The following is a 16,666-nucleotide window of genomic DNA, read 5'->3' on the forward strand; positions in this document are numbered from 1 at the left end:
CTGCTTCCCTGTTTTTTCACTGAGGCCTGACACAGGAGAGAGGGTTAGTTTCAGGGGTCCCCACAGAAGGACCCGGCATTCGTGTATGTCGGGAAATGACTGTCACGGGGAGTCTGGCTGCCATCAGTCACCGTAGAAAGTCAGCAAAAATGTTTTTTCTTGCCATGGGAAATTTTAAGATTCACTTTCAGAGTGGCAGTGTGAGATTAGCCACCGCAGGCACCTGCTGGCCCTCACATCCTGTGACCTCACCGGAAGTTTGTGCCTCTTAATCCCCTTCACCTGGTTTGCCCCCCTCCCCCTACCCTCCCCACTCTCAACCATAGACCTGTTCTCGGTGTCCCTGAGTTTTTGTTTTGTTTCGTTTGTTCATTGTTTGTTTTTTGAAATCCCCAGATAAGTGCCATCGGGCAGTGTTTTTTGTTCTTCATCTGCCTTATTCCCCTAGCAGACCTTCAAGGCCCATCCACATTGTTGCACGTGGCAAGATTTCTTTCTTTTTTGGGGGCGCCTGGGTGGCTCAGTGGGTTAAAGCCTCTGCCATCAACTCAGGCCATGATCTCAGGGTCCTGGGATCGAGCCCTGCGTTGGACTCTGCTCAGCAGGGAGCCTGCTTCCCTGTCTGTCTCTGCCTGCCTCTCTGCCTACTTGTGATCTCTGTCAAATAAATAAATAAAATCTTTAAAAATTTTTTTTTCTTTCTTTTTTTATGGCTTTTTTTGTGGCTGGGTAGTACCGCACCATGTGTGCTACCACACTCACGCTCCCCGCCGGCACCGCAAGCCCAGAGCATGCGCTCTCCCTCTCAGCCTGCATGGCTCCCGTCTCCTTCAGAATGCCTCTCCCCATCCCGAACAGCCCTGACCCTCACAGCCACTGTTTGCTTCTCGGACTCCGCAACGTTAGTCCCGACGAGAGATAGGACGGAATCGCCGCGCACAGGCTTCCTCGCTGTGTGTCGCGCGCTTGGCACGGATCCTCGGCTGTGGTCCTCACAACCGCCTTGGAGGCCGGCCCCATGTCACCGGGCAGGAAACTGACGTTTCAAACCTGAGGACCTTGTCCGAAAACACAGAGCTTGCAAGAGACACGACCTGTACTTGCCTGGGTCTGTCTGGTTCCCAAAGCCATGCTATGTTTATCCTAAGCCATATCCTGTGTTTATTTCTGGTCACTGTCCCTTCACCTGGACATTGTCCCTTCCATCTCCTCCCATGTAAGGCTGGGAGGGCACACTCGGGCCCCAGGTCACCGCATCCTAGGCAAGACTGCAAGACCTGCCTATGGCAAAATTAAAAAATAAATTTTTAAATGATTGATTGACTGATTTGAGAGAGAGAGAGAGATTGTGGGCAGCGGAGGGCAGGGGAAACAGGGAGAGGGAGCGAATCTCCAGCAGACTCCTCACGGACCACAAGCCGACGTGGGGCTTGATTCCATGACCCTGACATCACGCCCTGAGCCGAAACAAGAGCTGGATGCTTCACCGACTGAGCCACACAAGACGCTCCAAAATTAAAATCTTTAAATACCAACCGGTTTGTTCAGAATAGAACCAAACCCTTTAGCAAGGCTGCACACCCCACAGCCTAGGCTCATGTCCTCCTCACACACTTACACTCAGGTCAGCGTCAGATCACTGGGGGGCTTGTTAAAAATATCATGTGATGGCATCATTTCCCAAGGCTCCGGCCTCGTCCGCTTGGATGATTAATAATAATGATAAGCAACAAGACTCAGTATTTACTCCTGCAGTCCCCATCCTAAGTGTGTTCTGCACCCAAGTGTTTACATGCATTAATGTATGTTAATCCACCTAATCTGAAAATTACCTTATGAAACAGATACTATTAGAGGATCCATCTAATAGATGAGATGATTGAGGCCTAGGGAGGGTAAGTCACTTGCCCAGTTTCACCCAGCTAGCCAGTGGTGAGGCCTCGAGTCCCAGTAAGGGAATCAAGCACCCGGGCTGCACCTGTCGGTGGGCGCCCACCGGCCTCAGCTCTCAGAGCCTGAATGTGGGTGCTTGTTGTCTCCTGAAAACAGACGGCTGCAGCCCGACCTCCAGGTGTCGGTGCAGAGAAGAGAGAAAACCCCGTGGGTCTGCAGCCAGCGCTTGGTCTGGGCCCTTCAGAGAGTCTCTGCGCCCCGGTTAGGATCACGGAAGTTCACTTCCTGTGAATGCCGACCCCGCATCTGCCCGAAGAGGGCGAAGGAAGGAATGCCAGGTTCCACATCCTATTCTGTAGAAATCCCTGGTACTTTCCTCGCCAACCGCACCCTTAGTAACATCTTACTTGAGGGTTTCATAATGAGTTAAAAGAACTCTTGTCTAACAATGATCTCTAACGAGCCACTAAAAATTACTTCATCTAAAACAATATGCATGTCTATGGATTTGACCGTGTGTCTGAGTGCATGGATGGGCATGAGGGAAGGGAAGGCCACAGACCAGAGCTGCTCTCAGGGGGAGGAATTTGAAAGGGAAGATTTCCCAAGGCAGAGGCTGGGTGTTCGGGCCTGCAGTGGCTCCTGACATTCCGCAGAATCCTGCTTTAGGGCGATGCAGGGGCACCTGCCGCACCCCCCTCCCAACTCAGTGGTGCCCAGAACCCGGGACTTAACCATGAGGGGTCGCTGCTGCCCCTTTCCTTTGGTTCCTGCCGGCTCTGAGCTTGCCGTTGGTTTGGGGCAGCTTCCCATGGCCCTGGGTCTCAGAGCAGAGGGTGAAAAAGGCATGATGATGGGGATAAACGTTACCAAGTATGTACTTCCCCATTTCGTCTTTGAAGGTAGAACACAGACTAGGCTAAGGGGGACGTAATTTGCCCAATGTCGCACAGCTTATAAACCATGGAGCCAGGATTTGAACTCAAGGTATATGGCAGCACAAGCCAGAGCAGGCCTCCCTAAGCCCTCAGCCTCGGGGGCACCACAAGAGAGCATCGCAGGGTTTGCTGGATACACTGATGACCTCTTTGTGAGCTCCCCTGGGAGCAGAAGCTGGAGGGCAAGGACCCAACGGCCCCTGGGCAAAGCCTCCCCAGGAGCTGAGGGTCCCGACCTCTGGGGAGGTGCACGGCTCAGAGCACAGAGGTTTCCCAGGCACGGCTTGGGGACATAAGTCCTGAGCCAGAACGCCTGGGTTTGCTCAGACCCACCCCTGATGTTCGTGTGAGGACAGATGGAGGCCACAGAGCACATGTCTAAATATTTTAAATATTTTAAAATGTTCAATCCAGCTAACACACCATCAAGTAAAATACATTCTCTCCTCCACCTTGACACAGGAACCTTCATGAAGACCTGGGGGGCCCGGGGATTTCACATCCTCGAAGTCCACAGAGCCCTCCGTCTGGATGAGGAGCTGCGGGGAGAACGGCCCCTCCTGTCCCAGGCCCTGCTCTGCCGTCCCTTTTGAGGGGCCTTCGCCAAAGCATGTGGACCCTGGGCTTGCACATTTCGAGCTCTGCCCAGGCCCTTTGCAAACACCTGCCACTGGGCCGCCATCTGGGCTCACTCGGGGGTGCCGTCCACTCTCAGAAAGATGAACCCCGGGAAGAGGCCCTGGAAACAGATTTGTGGCCCTTTGGACCAGGAATTCCACAGTCCCAGGTGCCCAAGTGTGGTGTACAAGGGAGCTATGGGGCTTTCTGCTCAGCCCCACAGATCCTGTGCCCTGGGGCAGGGCCGGCTCCAAAACGTGGGGACCCAGGGAAGAGGTCTCTCCAGGCTGGGTCTGAAGGATGTTGCCGCTACCAACCCCTGATTGTGAAACTCTGGGCCTGCTCGTTAATCTCTCTGGGCCTTCTTTCTTTGCGGCATCTGGACAATGGAGATAAAGGCAGTAAGGAGTAACAGGAAACCATGAGCTTATTCAGAACGGGCCAAGTGCTGAGAGCAGCCTGGGCAAAGCGTGCGTGAGTGCTGTCCGTTAAGTGTAATTATTACTTGGACTTGGGCGTCCTCAACATCGTTAACAGGTTGAGTGTTGCAAAAAACCTCATTTCAGGACTGGTGACGAGGAAGAGCCAGAGCCATTTCCGTGGAGATCTAGAGAATTCCAAGAAGCAGGTACCCTGGCTACCCGATCTGTCATCTGGCCAGAACTCGGACGGAGACCGAAACCCTGGAAAGATAAGAGCAGAAGGGAATGGGAAAGGAGGGAGGGCTCGGTATCTCCTGCCTGTTCGTTCAGAGAGTGCTTCTGGGGCAGGTACTGTTCTAGGCACTGTTGCAGGTAACAGGACTGAGCAAGACCGACAAGATCCCCAGCTTCATTCATCCCACCTTCTTGGGGTAGGGGAGGGGGAGAGAAGGAAGATACTTAACAAGAAAGCAATGAAGTAAACAGAGCCTTGTGGACAGAGATAAGGGGGGTGAAAGAAATCAAACAGTGTAAATGGACAGTGAGTGGCTACCGATGGGAGTGGGGAGGGTGAACTGCTCGCAGCAGGCTGGTCCCTCCGAGACATTAAACTTGAGACCTGAAGGGGCGCCTGGATGGCTCTGCTGGCTGAGCCCCTGACTCTTGATTTCGGCTCAGCTCAGGTCATGATCTCAGGGGCCTGGGATCAGCCTGGGGTCAGGCTTTGTGCTCCAATGTGGGGAGGTGACAGTGGGTCTGCTTCAAATTCTCTCTCCCCCTGCCTCTCCCGCTGCATGCTCTCTCAAATAAATAAACCAAATAAAAATCTTTAAAAAACAGAAACAAAAACTGAGACCTGAATAATTAGGAGGAACCAGCTGTACAACAAATCAGGAAAAAGGCTATTCCAAGAAACGAAATTGGCCAGTGCCAGGGCCCTGAGTTTGTCACGTACGGGACATAATACGAGAAACAGAACACCTGTGTCACTTAAAGGTAGCGAGCAAGGGGAAGAATGACAGGAGACAGAAGGTAGAAAAGCAGAGGGGGGACCCCGATCGTGCACTTCTCAGAGGTTAATATGCCCACACACCACCCGGGGGTCCTGTTCAAGCACAGACTCAGATTCCGAAGGTCTGAGGCGGGGCCTGGAATTCTGCATCCCTAACACACTCCCAGGTTGGGCCAATGCTGCCGGTCCGGGGACCATACTTTGAGAAGTGGGGCTTTAGGCCACAGATTGTACCGTAACTATGTTGAGAAGACTTTGGGTGACCTTAAGCAGGGATGTGACTCAGTCTGGCCATATTTTTCCAGCTTTCCCTGGCTGCAGTGTGGAGACGAGGTCAGGGTTAAGAGAAAAGGCTGGACACGGTGGGGAGGAAATTGAAGCGGTGCCGGTGGAAGGTGGGGGCGGCCCGCATGGGGCTGGGGGTTCTGAACCACAGAGAAGAGCAAGAGCATGTCAATGAGCCTGGCTAAGTCATGAGGGGGTGAGTGAAACACAGAGCTCCAGCGTGACAGCTCCGAGGTCGGGGGCCTCAGCTGGAAGCTAATGTGATGCTTTCAGTGGCGTGGCCAAGTCTCAGCTTCATAAAACAAAAAACAAAACAAAACAAAAAACCCAGAGTTTCAGTTTGCAATGGCAGTCCCAAATTCAAGTGGAAATGATGAGTCAGAGAGATGAATCTTGAACTCAAGAGTGAAGCTGGGGCTTTCACAGCGTTAGATGTGTTGGTTTGCAGACGGTGTTTCAAAGCCACAAGACTGGATGGACTTGCTTCCGGACAAGGTGTAGCAGAAAAGGGGAGCTGAGAGCTGACGCCGCAGACTTCTAGCATCCAGGGGGCCCGGGCGGAGGAGGAGCCAGGAAAGGAGAGGGAGGGAGGGGTGGGGAGGGAGAAGCCCAGGAGACCGGTGTGGTGGGCCTCACCGTGGACCCCAAAGAGACCCCCGCCCTAATGCATGGAACCAGTGACTGTATTACCTGATGCGGGAAAGGAATAATGCAGATGGAAATTAAGGGTAAAGAGCTTGAGGGGAGAGATTATTCTGGATTGTGTGAGTAGATCCAATCTAACCAGCAGAGTCTACCAACATAAAATGGAAGACAGGAGAGGGGGTTGGGATGGAAGAAGAGGCGTAAGAGATTTGAAACATGAGAAAAACTTCACCCACGCTTGCAAGCTTTGAAGGTAGAGAAGCCAATTCCAGAACACAGGAACGGCCCTCAGCGGGCGGGTAGCAAAGACGTAGGACCCAGGTCCCACAACGGCAAGTACTGAATTCTGCCACCAACCTGAATGAGCAAGAGAACGGAGTCTCCCCTGGAACCCCTAACAAGGACCACGGTGCTGCCAAAACCTGTTTTAGCCAGTGAGACCTGTGTTGGACTTCTGACCTACAGAACTATAAGATAAATTTCAAATTTTATTTAAATTCAATTAATTAACATATAGCATATCATTACTTTCCGAGGCAGAGTTCAGTGATTCATCAGTCGCATGTCACACCCAGCGCTCATCCCATCACGTGCCCTCCTTAATGTCCCTCACCCAGTCACCCCGTTCCCCAACCCATCTCCCTCCAGCAACCCTCAGCTTGTTTCCTAGGGTTAAGAGTCTCTTACGGTTTATCTCCCAATCTGATTTCCTCTTGTTTTATTTTTTCCCTCCTCCGTTCCCCTATGATCCTCTGTTTTGTTTCTTAAATTCCACATGCGAGTGAGATCATATGATTGTCTTTCTCTGATCGACTTACTTCACTTAGCGTAACACCCTCCAGTTCCAACCATGTCACTGCAAGTGGCAAGATTTGGTTCTTTCTGATGACTGCATAGTACTCCATTGTGTATATCCCCATCTTCTTTATCCATCTGCATTGTTTTAAGACACAAAGTGTGGGGCACCTGGGTGGCTCAGTGGGTCAAAGCCTCTGCCTTCGGCTCAGGTCATGATCTCAGGGTCCTGGGATTGAGCCCCGCATTGGGCTCTCTGCTCAGCGGGGAGCCTGCTTCCTCCTCTCTCTCTCTCTCTCTGCCTCTCTGCCTACTTGTGATCTCTGTCTGTCAAATAAATAAATAAAATCTTTAAAAAAAAAAAAAAAGAAGAAGAAGTTGAGTTCATGTGGCCAAAGAGGAAATCATTCTGGAGGGAGAGAAAGGAGCCATCGGCTGTGTCAAAGGCTGCGCGAGGTGGAGTAAGAGGAAGACAGGTGTGAGCTCTGAGGGGGCAACACCGAGCCTGTTGTCAACCCTGACAAGCAGTTTCAGCAGGTGCTGAGGTCAGAGACTAGGCTGGAGTGGGTTGAGGAGTAAAGGGCAGGGCGAGGAAGTGGGCCGGCGAACACAGACAACTCTGTCGTAAAGTCTGGTTGCGAAGAGAAGGAAGGAAGTAGGCCGGTACCTGGAGAAGGGTGTGGGTTCATCCAGGAGTTTTGTTTTCTTGGTCTTAGCAGGAGCCCGAGAGCATGTGTGTTTGCTAAAGGAATCAACCTGGTAGACAGGAGTTGGGTTAGCAAGGGGGTGGGGGTGGGGATCAAGGGCAAAGTCCTTGCAAGAGCGATAAGAGGGAGCCTGACCCCGTGCATAGGAGGAGGAGGAATGAGCTGGAAGGAAAACAAAGAAAACAAGCACAGGTGCAAAAGCACAGGTGCAAGATAGTTTGTAGTCTGATGGCGGGGGAAAGGAGTTCCTGTCTGATGGCTTCTACTTTGTCACCCAAATGACCCAAGTGAAGTCTCACATGACGGTGTGTGGAGAGGGAGGTCTGTCGGAGGTTTGAGGAGAGAGAGAAAGACACGGAATGGTTTCTCTTGGAATGTGGGAGGAGCTGGTCTCTCAGTCTCTCTTCTGCCCCCGACGCTGAGACTGTGAAGGATCTCTTGGATCCAGGTTGGGCCCCGAGGTGTGTTATGTCCTTGACCTATAACCTGACGCAATGTTCTTGGTTGGCTGGAGCCTCAGTTTCTTTAGCTTCTGCATCTCAATCATGCGTGCCCCGCCCACTTCCTTCCAAGGGAAGAGCATGTGGTGAAGTGCTCGGTGGCCTGTGGAGCCCCGTATTTCTTGATGGGTGGGGTCCGACCTGTAATAGGGGACCACTGAACGTGGCGATCCCCCGACGGCTGGAGATGAGTGCAGGGGAGGGCGTCTGTGCCGCCACAGCTCTGCTCTCTGAGATCACTCCCTTCCCAAGCATGAGCAATTCCTTCCACCTCCACCCAGCCCCAAGAAAAGGTCAGACAAAGGGAGCAATCATCTGGGTCTCGGCTTGCTCTCCCTCGGGAGCTCCTCCAGCCCTAATGTCTACAGCTGTCATCCGGAAGGTCCTGCCTGGCCACTTGCTGGGTGTCCTCTCTCTGGGATTCCCCAGAGTGACAGGAAGTAATCTAACTTAGGTTCCCTGGGAAAGCTCTCTGCTGGATTAGGACTTGGAGTAGAGGGAGTTTGGAGAATTTTTATAAAAAATTAAATACGCCTCCTTGTGATGAGAGAGAGAGGGCATTCTCCCAGCAGAAAATGGAAAGCAGGGACCAGAGAGAGCAGGAGGTCAGACACAGGTCAGCTGAGGAACTGTGAGTCCAAATCAGGTCTATCTTGACGCCAAGCTCGTGTTTTTTTTGCCACCGTATAACACGGCCTTCCGGGAGCCAACAAACCTGTCTGCTTCCAGGAACGGGAAGAGGAGGGAAAGTGCCAGCATTTCAGAGCCTTTGCGTGCCAGGGGTCTTGTGTCTGTTCTGGCCCTCTCTGCAGGAGGGGAGGGGGGAAGGCACATCTCGCAGTGTAAACACAGACAGAGGTGGTTTTGAGACTAACCGCTGGCAGTCAGAGGTCTATGGGCAACGTCATGCTCTGGCACAGAAGCTGAGGTCAACCTTTGGTCCTGGCCACCGACGGCAGAAGAACCGGAACAAAGGGCACCGCGTTCTTCTCTGCAACCACCGTCTCTACTCCTCCTGTCAGTCCCCTAATGCCACACAAACGACCCACTTTTTTTTCTCCAAAGTAGGACACAGTAGACAAAAGAAAAATTTTCAGGGGAATGAAGATGGAAGGGAACTCCTTCAAAACTCATGGAGACATTCAAATGGTAGCAAAGGAAGTAAACTGATTTTGAGCTGATTCCCAAGGAAAGTGTTTGAGTTTGTGTCTAACTGAGTGGATTGCTTGCTAAAACCCAACAAATAAAATCCCAAAATCAACTCTTTGTATTCCTCCAAGCAATCCAGAATCTCTAAAGCATAATATTCACAGTGGTCAGGAGATAATCCAAAATTATTTGACATATGAAGAAGCAAGGAAATGTGGCCCACTCTCAACAGAAAACCACCACGAATGACTCCGATGCCGGAATCAGGAAACAAGACTTTGAAGCAGCCGTACATCTGTGTTCGGTGATGTACGGAAAAATACGCTTGCCACGAATAGAAAGTTAAGGAATCTCAGGGAAAAATAGAAATCATAAAACATAACTAAATGGCAATTCTAGAACAAAAAATTACAAACTATGAAGTAAACTAAAAATTAAGATATCTGAAATAAAAAGAATTATGGAATGGGCTTTGCAACAGAATGGAGATGACTGAAAAAAAAATCAGTGAACTCAAAGTTAGACCAATAGAAATTAACAGAGAGGAAAGAAAAAATTAAAAAAAAAAAATCAGAAAAGACCTTCAGACCCCTGTGGAGCTCAGGGAACACGTGTCTAAGCTACTTACAAATGGAGTCACAGAAGGAGAAGAATGAGAAAATGAAACAAAAAAATAATTGAAGGGCGCCTGGGTGGCTCAGTGGGTTACAGCCTCTGCCTTCAGCTCAGGTCATGGTCCCAGGGTGCTGGGATCAAGCCCAACATCGGGCTCTCTGCTCAGCGGGGAGCCTGCTTCCTCCTCTCTCTCTCTGCCTGCCTCTCTGCCTACTTGTGATCTCTCTCTCTCTCAAATAAATAAATAAAATCTTTAAAATAATAATAATAATAATTGAAGAAATAATGACTGATTCTTCCCCAAATATGGTAAAAGACATAAATTTATAGATTGACGAAGCTCAGTGAGCCTGAGGCAGGGTAAATATGAAGAAAACTATGCCTTGACACATCAAACCACTGAAAAGCAAAAAGAAAGAGAAAGCAGTCAGAAAAAAACAACATGCGACATACAAGGGAACAGTGACAAGAAAGACTGTTATCAGAAGCCATGGAAACAGCTTTAAAGTGCTAAAAAGAAAAAACAAGTGTAATTCTAGAGCTAATGCAAACATCCTTCAAGAATGAAGCCAAAGCCAATTTCAGATAAAATTAAGAAAATTCATGGACAACAGAGCTTCACTCCAAGAAATGATGAAACTCTTCATGCTGAAGGAAAACATTACCAGACTGACATTCCGATCTCCAAGAAGGAATGAAGAGCTTTGGAAATGGAACCATCTCGACAAATAGAAAAGTCTATTTTTTCCTCTTAATTCCTTTAAAATAGATATGACTATTAGAGGCTAAGAAACATTTTCTTGTGGGCTTTACAATGTAAGTAGGTATAATCAACGCACATGACAATATAATAGGAAGCATCAGACAGCACACTTCTCCTGTAACGGGCAAGAGAGTAAATGGCGGATGTGAGGGCCACAGGATCCGTCACAGGGACTCAGCTCGGCACCGTAGTGAGAAAGCAGCCACAGACGCGAGCTGAGGGCCGGGCTATGCTCCAGTAAGACTCTACATACAAACATCGGCCCCAGGCAGGATCTGGCTCACCCCACCACTGGATTTGTCCACTCCTGGCATAAAGGAAAAGGGCAGTAGGATGGCAGAAGGCCTTATATAGGGCAAAGTTTTTGTATTTAAATGCAGTGGTACAACACTGATTCTTTTTTTTTTTTTCTTTTTTTTTTTTCAATTTATTTATTTTCAGAAAAACAGTATTCATTATTTTTTCACCACACCCAGTGCTCCATGCAAGCTGTGCCCTCTATAATACCCACCACCTGGTACCCCAACCTCCCACCCCCCCGCCACTTCAAACCCCTCAGATTGTTTTTCAGAGTCCATAGTCTCTCATGGTTCATCTCCCCTTCCAATTTACCCAAAAGCACATACCCTCCCCAATGTCCATAACCCTACCCCCCTTCTCCCAACCCCCCTCCCCCCAGCAGCCCACAGTTTGTTTCGTGAGATTAAGAGTCACTTATGGTTTGTCTCCCTCCCTATCCCATCTTGTTTCATGGATTCTTCTCCTACCCACTTAAGCCCCCATGTTGCATCACCACTCCCTCATATCAGGGAGATCATATGATAGTTGTCTTTCTCCGCTTGACTTATTTCGCTAAGCATGATACGTTCTAGTTCCATCCATGTTGTCGCAAATGGCAAGATTTCGTTTCTTTTGATGGCTGCATAGTATTCCATTGTGTATATATACCACATCTTCTTGATCCATTCATCTGTTGATGGACATCTAGGTTCTTTCCATAGTTTGGCTATTGTGGACATTGCTGCTATAAACATTCAGGTGCACGTGCCCCTTTGGATCACTACATTTGTATCTTTAGGGTAAATTCCCAGTAGTGCAATTGCTGGGTCATAGGGCAGTTCTATTTTCAACATTTTGAGGAACCTCCATGCTGTTTTCCAGAGTGGTTGCACCAGCTTGCATTCCCACCAACAGTGTAGGAGGGTTCCCCTTTCTCCGCATCCTCGCCAGCATCTGTCATTTCCTGACTTGTTGATTTTAGCCATTCTGACTGGTGTGAGGTGATATCTCATTGTGGTTTTGATTTGTATTTCCCTGATGCCGAGTGATATGGAGCACTTTTTCATGTGTCTGTTGGCCATCTGGATGTCTTCTTTGCAGAAACGTCTGTTCATGTCCTCTGCCCATTTCTTGATTGGATTATTTGTTCTTTAGATTCAAAATGGATTAAGGACCTCAATGTGAGAAAGGAATCCAACAACACTGATTCTAAGTGAACTGTGAAAAGCCAGTGTCTCTCAATAGCGGTAGTGTTGACCTTTTCAGTCCGATCCTTCTTCACTTGATGTGTAGGACTGCGTGCGTGTATGGGGGGGGGGGCGGTGTGCGGCAGGGGTGTCTTGAGTACGGGAGGATGTGGAGCAGCATTCTCGGTTTCAACCCCTAACCGCCAGAGCACCACTCTCCCCAGCGGTGACGACCCGAACTGTCTCCAAACACGACCAACTGTTCCCGGGGGGGCAAGAACCTCCCCATTAACAACCAGTGTTCTAAAGCAACCACCCAAAATTCCAGAGATAGAGCTAAAAAACCAGTAGGTCAATTAAAATAGAAGCCTAGGGGCTCCTGGGTGGCTTAGTTCGTCAAGCATCTGACTCCTGATTTTGGCTCAGGTCATGATCTCAGGATGGTAAGACGGAGCCCCTCAGGCCTCAGCGCCAGTCGGCTGAGATTCTCCTTTTCCCTCTCCTTCTGCCCCTCCCCCTGCTCGTGCTCTCTGACTAACTAACTAAACAAACAAATAAATAAAGCCTTTCAAAAAATTAAATAGAAATCAGAAAAAAAAGAAAGTCTAGGAAACATTTAAATAGTCCAAAGAGGGCTAGAAAGTTTCCGCCTTTGTGTGCTCCTCTCTCTTTCAAAAGAAAAAACAAGGAAGGAAAAACAGAAAATAAATAACAAAATGATAAATATAAATCCAACCATCTCAATATTGTATTTTTTTAAAGATTTTATTTGTCAGAGAGAGAGAGAGAGCGAGAGCACACACACAAGCAGGCAGAGTGGCAGGCAGAGGCGGAGAGAGACGCAGGCTCCCTGCCGAGCAAGGAGCCCGATGTGGGAGCCTGACGTGGGAGCCCGATGTGGGGCTCCACCCCAGGACCGTGTCCTGAGCCGAAGACAGCAGCTTAACCAACTGAGCCACCCAGGCACCCCATTATTGTATTGTATGTTAATGAAGGCTAAACACTCCAATTAAAAGGCAGGTATTGTGAGAATGAATAAAAAGCAAGACCCAACTCGGGGCGCCTGGGTGGCTCAGTGGGTTAAGCCGCTGCCTTTGGCTCAGGTCATGATCTCAGGGTCCTGGGATCGAGTCCCACATCGGGCTCTCTGCTTAGCAGGGAGCCTGCTTCCTCCTCTCTCTCTCTGTCTGCCTCTCTGCCTACTTGTGATCTCTGTCTGTCAAATAAATAAATAAAATCTTAAAAAAAAAAAAAAAAGCAAGACCCAACTCTATGCTGTCTCAAGAAACACCTCAACTATGAGGGCACAAATAACTTGAATGTAAATGAATAGGAAAAGATATACTATGTAAACAGGAAGCAAGAGAAAACTATAGAGTATATTAAAGATGAACAGGTAAAATCAAATTCAAGATTGAAGAGTGTTACTAAAATAAAAAGGGATATTTCATAATATAAAAATCCAAAGGAAGATGAAAAGACCTGTACCTCCAGAACTGTAAATATTGACAAAAGAAACTGAAGACGACACAAACAAAGGGAAAGATAGTCCATGCTCATGATCTAAAGAACTAATATTGTTAAAATGTCCCTACCACCCAAAGCAATCTACAGATTTAATGCAATCTCTATCAAAATATCAACATTTTTCACAGAATGAGAACAAACAATCCTAAAATTTGTATGGAACCACAGAAGACCCCAATAGCCAAAGCAATCTTGAGAAAGAACAAAGCTGGAGGTATCCTAATCCCAGATTGCAAGATATACTGCAAAGCTGTAGGCATCGAAACAGTATGGTACTGGCACAAAAACAGACACATAAATCAAAAGAATAAGAGAGTCCAGAAATAAGCCCATGCCTATACAGTCAATTAATCTATGACAAAAGAGGCAAGAATATACGATAGGGAAAAGACACTCTGTTCAACAAATGGTGTTGGGAAAATTGGACAGCTACTGCAAAAGAATGAAACTAGGCCACTTTCTTACATCATACAGAAAAATAAAATGGATTAAAGACCTAAGTTTGAGACCTAAAAACCATAAAATTCCTAGAAGAAAAAACATAGGCAGCAATTTCCTTGACATCAGCCTAGAATCATTTTTCTAGATATGCCTTCTCAGACAAGGGAAACAAAGCAAAATTATTATACTATTGGGACTACACCAAAATAAAAAGTTTTTGCATGGCAAAGGAAACCATCAACAAATGACAAGGCAACCTACTGAATGGGAGGAGATATTTGTAAATGATGTATCCTATAAGGGGTTAATATCCAAAATATATAAAGAACTTATACAAATCAACACCAAAAATACAAACAACCCAGTTAAAAAATGGACAAAGGACCCGAATAGACATTTTTTCCAAAGAAGACATGTAAATGGCCAACAGACACATGAAAAGATGCTCAGCATCACTCATCATCAGGGAAATGCAGATCAAAACCACAATGAGATATTAACTCACCCTGTCAGAATGGCTAAAATAAAAAAGACAAGAAATAATGAGTTTTGACAAGGAGGTGGAAAAAAGGAACCCTTGTGCATTGCTGAAGGGAATGCAAACTGGGGAAGCCACTGTGGAAAACAGTATGGAGACCCCTTAAAAAAATCAAAAATAGAATAACCATATGATACAGTAATTCCTCTACTGAGTATCTACCCAAAGAAGATGAAAACACTAATTTGAAAAGATATATGCGTCCCTATGTTTACTGCAGTCTTCTTTACACTAGCCAAGACATGGAAGCAACCCAAGTATCCATCGACAGATGAATAGATAACGAAGGTGTATATATACACAATGAAATATTACTCAGCTACAAAAAGAATGAGATCTTGCTATTTGCAACAGCGTAGATGGGCCTGCAGGATATAATACTAAGTAAAAAATTCAGTCAGAGAAAGACAAATACCATATGATTTCACTCATACGTGGAATTTAAGAAATAAATGAACAAATGAAAAAAGACACCAACCAAAACCAGATTCTTTATTTTTGTTTAAATTTGACGTCTCCTTTGTAATATAAACCATAGAAATGTAAATTGTTGAACATTTTTTGAAGATTTTTAAAATTTATTTATTTGACAGGGATCACAAGTAGGGATAGAGGCCGGCAGAGGGTGGGGGGAGCAGGCTCCCCGCTGAGCAGAGAGCCCAATGTGGGGCTCAATCCTAGGATCCTGAGACAATGACCTGAGCTGAAGGCAGAGGCTTTAACCCACTGAGCTACCCAGGCGTCCCCAAAAACAGACTCTTAACTACAGAGAACAAAGTGCTGGTTACCAGAGTGGGGGTCCGTAGGGGATGAAACGAACACTTATCTTGGTGAGCGCTGAATAAGGACCATCTTGTACACCTGAAACTAACATCATGCAATATGTTAATTACGCTGGATTGAAAATTAACAAAGATAAGTATGTCAGCGTGCACAGGCGTGAGGCATGGCCAGAGAGGGGCAGAGCAGCAGGGGCAGCAGATGGGGTCTGAGTGGCAGGTATGGATTTTCCAAGTGTCGGGGAAGTCACTGGGAGTGTGTCAAGCAGGGAAGGAGGCGCTCTGGGAAAGGGTCCAGAGGAGAGAGTCTGGGGAGAAGCCTGCTACCACCTCTCTGCCTCTGTCCAGGATCGCTGCTTCAGATCTAGGATGTGGCGATGGGACTCTGGTAAGAGACAGAGCAGCGGCAACATTAAGAATCCTCTTCCCGCCAGGGCATCTGGGTGGCTCTGTTGGTAAAGTGTCTGCCTTGGGCTCAGGTCATGATCCAAAGGTCCTCGAATCAGAGTCCCACATCGGGCTCTTTGCTCAGCAGGAAGCTTGCCCCTCTCACTGCCTGCTGCTCCCCCTGCTTGCTCTCTCTCTCTCTGACAAATAAATAAAATCTTAAAAAAAAAAATCCCTCCCCCCACCCCTTCCTCATTCTCAACTCACCCTTTAGCTCTCAGCTCAGGGAAGCTTCTCTGATATCTTCTGTATTATTTTATCCTGGATACTCCATTCCTCTCCTTCATGAGCTTTTCATGCTTTAAAATTATCGATTTATTGGTATGATTCTTTGGTCAGCGTTTCTTCCCCTAAATTGTAAACTTGGAGCGCCTGGGTGGCTCCGTCATTGACCGTCCGCTTTGGGCTCGGGTAATGACCCCAGGCTCTTGGGATCTGGCTGCATATCGGGCTCCCTGCTCGGCAGGAAGCCTGCTCCTCCCTCTCCCACTACCCTGGTTTGTGTTCCCTCTCTTGCTGTCTCTCTGTCAAATAAATAAATTAAATCCTTTAAAAATAAATAAATAAATAAATAAAATAAACTGGAAACGTGAAAGCAAGGACTGTGTCCTGGGCTCATCACCAGGGGTAGGGTCAGGTTTTGTGGGGTGGAAGATTTTATCACCTGGAAGGGGGAGCCCTCTAAGAAAATAAAGACATAATTATAAATATAAAATTAACTATAAATAAATATATTTAGAGTGAGCACTGGAATTGCCACAAGCTCCTAGAGCTTAGGAGATGGAAATCCCTTCTGAGGCGCTCATTTAGACAATTTAGTAGACATACTGATAGAGAAATGCTTCCTGGTGGTAACCAGGTTTCTTTTCCTCTGCCTCCTTCGAACTTTCCACGATTCACAGTACTCACGTGGGCTGGGCACGTGAGGAGTCTGAATGAAGCTGCTTCTTCCTCGGCTGCTCGGTGCCTCCATGTCTGCTCGTCACCATGTTCGAGGACCCAGCACCCCGCTGGTTACGCAGTGGGTGCTCAAGGACTCACGGATGCTGGAACGGGAACCATTACCTTTCTTCTTGCCCACAGCTGAGTGTCGACGGGAATATGCAAAGACAAGAGAGGAGAAGAC

Source organism: Neovison vison, chromosome 10 (genome assembly GCF_020171115.1).
Source record: "Neovison vison isolate M4711 chromosome 10, ASM_NN_V1, whole genome shotgun sequence".
Classification (NCBI taxonomy): Eukaryota; Metazoa; Chordata; class Mammalia; order Carnivora; family Mustelidae; genus Neogale; species Neogale vison.